Source organism: Capricornis sumatraensis, chromosome 15 (assembly GCF_032405125.1).
Source record: "Capricornis sumatraensis isolate serow.1 chromosome 15, serow.2, whole genome shotgun sequence".
NCBI lineage: Eukaryota > Metazoa > Chordata > Mammalia > Artiodactyla > Bovidae > Capricornis > Capricornis sumatraensis.
This window is the reverse complement of record NC_091083.1, coordinates 22872749-22876209: the sequence shown is the minus strand read 5'-3', so window position 1 is coordinate 22876209 and position 3461 is coordinate 22872749.

Here is a 3461-nt window from a genome sequence, read left to right as displayed (position 1 = left end):
TCTTATTTTTTTTATCATTGACCTCATTCTTGTGAAGTGTGGAAACACAAAAAAACTCAATTAAGGTAATTCAGCCTCTTTTAGTTAGAAGAAATCTTTCTCTGGGAAATATTTTGTATTTCCAAGTATAGATTTACACTGAGGGATTTTTCTCTCATCTTAAGTGATCTCTGTCTCTCTCCCCCACTGAACCAGTGAAGCTGCTCAGTCCTGTCTGACTCTTTGTGACCCCATGGACAGTAGCCTACCAGGCTCCTCCATCCATGGAATTTTCCAGGCAAGAGTACTGGAGTGGGGTGCCATTTCCTTCTCCAGGGGATCTTCCCCACCCAGGGATCAAACCCAGGTCTCCTGCATTACAGGCAGACACTTTACCATCTGAACCACCAGGGAAGTCCATCTTTCCTCAAAAGGCACCTAGGAGCAGGAAGAAATTGTGGGGATGGGTGGGAGAAGTGGGTGTTCATGTATGTGTGTGTATGTGTGTGTGTGTGTATGTAGACAATGAATCCAGACAGTGTTGTATTGAGTCAGAACTGTCTGTGAATAATCCAGGAGGCAGCTGGCTGTCTGACTTGAAAGCCCAGCAAGGTCTAATGAGGGCTTCTTATCTTTATTTGTGAGCTGACCTAATTCTGATTACTTTCGGAGTTTACCGCTAGAGCAAAGAGGCTGCCTTCTTTGTGGTACCTGTTCATCTTGAAGAGGATTAGGGTTTCTCCAGCTTCCAAATGGAGCCCTTTCTCTCCTCCCCTCATTTTTAGGTTACTGATCCATATTTCAAAGCTTTAGAAAAACTCATCTGTGAAAGCCATTTTAAAGATTAAAAATACATTTAGGTTAACACGCATTAACACTTCAGCGCAGCAGTGTCTTATTCCGTGGGGGAAACTGTCCCGCGCGGACAGCATTCAGGGTAAATCTGGACACAGGCTTTTGGTGAGGGGCTGCAGCAGGACCCCTCCACAGCCAAGAGTCAGAGCTGTTTGCTCAAAAGGGACAGTTTGAGAAGAGGAAGAAGAAGGAAAGATTAGAAGGGAAAAGCAAGAATTGCCGATTCTATTGAGCTTCTGAGGATGGTAGACTGACCCTAGGGATTGCTTTTTGGGTGAAACTGGGAGGCTTTTTGGTAAGAAGATGTGAGCCCCCTGCAGCAGAGAGAAGAGGAGATGATGTTATACCTGAGGAGTCCAGCACCGAGTGAGTGCCAATTCTTGGAGGCAGCCATGCTCCATCAGTTCTTGAAGGAACCATATCTGCTTTCTCTTTCAGCCCCAGTCTGAGCCAGACTCTGGCGTGAAGTAGGTACGAGGGGCTCTGTGGAAGCAGGATAGACTACCTCTGGTCTTTTGGCAAGTGGTTTCCATCAAGTCACAGTGAGTCTCATGTCTGGAGCCCTCCTACAACAAGACACTCTGTAAAGCGTTCGCTCACTATTTACTGAGCCTGTCAAAGTGTTGGCTGCCTCCAGGGCTCTTGGGGGAGCACACATATGCTAGACTGCTTCCAGGAGAAAGACAAGCAAGAGATAAATTTGCTACTCATTTTCAGGACTGTCACTGTGAGAGCATATTTGCTGTTTGCTCCCTTTCTGCTGAGGCTCTGGGAACAGGGAAAATACCATGAATAAATAAATGCAGGGCTTTTCTTGTGGCTCAGTGGTAAAGAATCTGCCAGCCATTGCAGGAGACACAGGTTTGATCCCTGGTCTGGCAAGATCCCACATGCCGTGGAGCAAATAAGCCCTTGTGCTCCAACTACTGAGCCCACGTGCTGCAGCTAGAGCCTGCACGCCCTAGGGCCCGCGCTCTGCGAGAGAAACCGCTGCAATAGGAAACCCACACACAGCAGCTAGCGAGTAGCCCCCCTCCCTGCAACAAGAGAACCGTCCACACAGCAACAGAGACCAAGCACAGCCAAAAAGAAACAAATAAAATTCTAAAAAAACAGAAATGGAAATGTAATATCAAAGTGTCCTAGCCTGGATGTTATGAACTATGTGTCCTGCCCAAAGTGTAAATATAGTCTCCTCTCTTTTGAGTTTTCCAGGTAATGGCTTAAACTCCCACATCCTGTGTTAATGAAACCTAATACCTTCCTCTTGAGCTTTACCCTTTTGAGCCTGGAATGTGACAGATCTCAGGGGCACTTTGCTGTGCAAAGTCAGTCCTCTGCAGAATGTGATGCTGCTCCAATTTGCAGTGAGGTCCTCGTGGCCCAGATCCCTGTATGGGCGGCCCTGGAGCTTCCAGGACCATGATCCCATTGTCATCAAAGCTGGGACAAGATCATCCCACACTTTAGTCCTCTAGGTTGTGATTCTTCCTGTTTGGCTCATTTAGTAGCCAGTGCCCGGGGGGCCAGCAGCCGCAGGAGCACAAGTCAGGGCTTCCCGGCATCTACTCTTTTCACACGCACTCCTGACCTCAACCAGGGAGCCACCCTCTGGGCCTTCACTAAACAGGAAGTTCGAGATTCTGGGCATGCAACAATGCCTGAGACAGCCACGGTGCTTCTCCTTGAGGCAATCCAGTGAGTGGATGGGTTTCCAGAGATAGAGAGTGAGAAACGAGCTGAGAGCAGGCTAACCTGGCTAACACCAACGCGGAAGGAATGGTCAAGGAGAGACAAACCTTCAAATGAGACTGAAAGGTGTAGGAGAAAATTTAAGAGGTTGCAGGAGATAGGCAAAAAAGTTAAAACAATATGGACTATCTACAGGGAATGTTATGCTTCAACAGGAGGAATGGCCTTGATAGACACTGTAGAGGGCCGAAGATCAGGACAAATAAATGCCCATCGCATTTCACAATAAGGAGGTCATGGGTGCAAGTCCTGGTGAGAATAGTTTTCAAGCAATCCTGGCATGATAGCTACTCAAGGAGTAAGTGGAAGGTGAAGAAATGGACATAGTGTTGATGCTTCCTTGGGCTTTCCATGGAAAAAAGGACATTGTCGTTCTTGTTCAGTGGCTAAGTCCTGTCTGACTCTTTGTGATCCCATGGACTGCAGCACATCAGGCTTCCCTGTCCTTCACTATCTCCCAGAGTTTGCTCAAACTCATGTCCATTGAGTCCTCTGTTGTCCCCTTTTCCTCCTGCCTTCAATCTTTCCCAGCATCAGGGTCTTTTCCAATGAGTCAGTTCTTTGCATCAGGTGGCCAGAGTATTGGAGCTTCAGCTTCAGCATCAGTCCTTCCAATGAATATTTAGGGTTGATTTCCTTTAGGATTGGCTGGTTTGATCATCACCTTGCTGTCCAAGGGACTGTTAAGAGTCTTCTCTAGCAACACAATTCAAAAGTATCAGTTCTTCAGCACTCAACCTTCTTTATGGTTCAACTCTCACATCTGTATGTGACTACTGGAAAAACCATAGCTTTGACTATATAGATATTTCTCAGCAAAGTGATGACTCTGCTTTTTATAAATATGCTGTCTAGGTTTGTCATGGTTTTCTTTC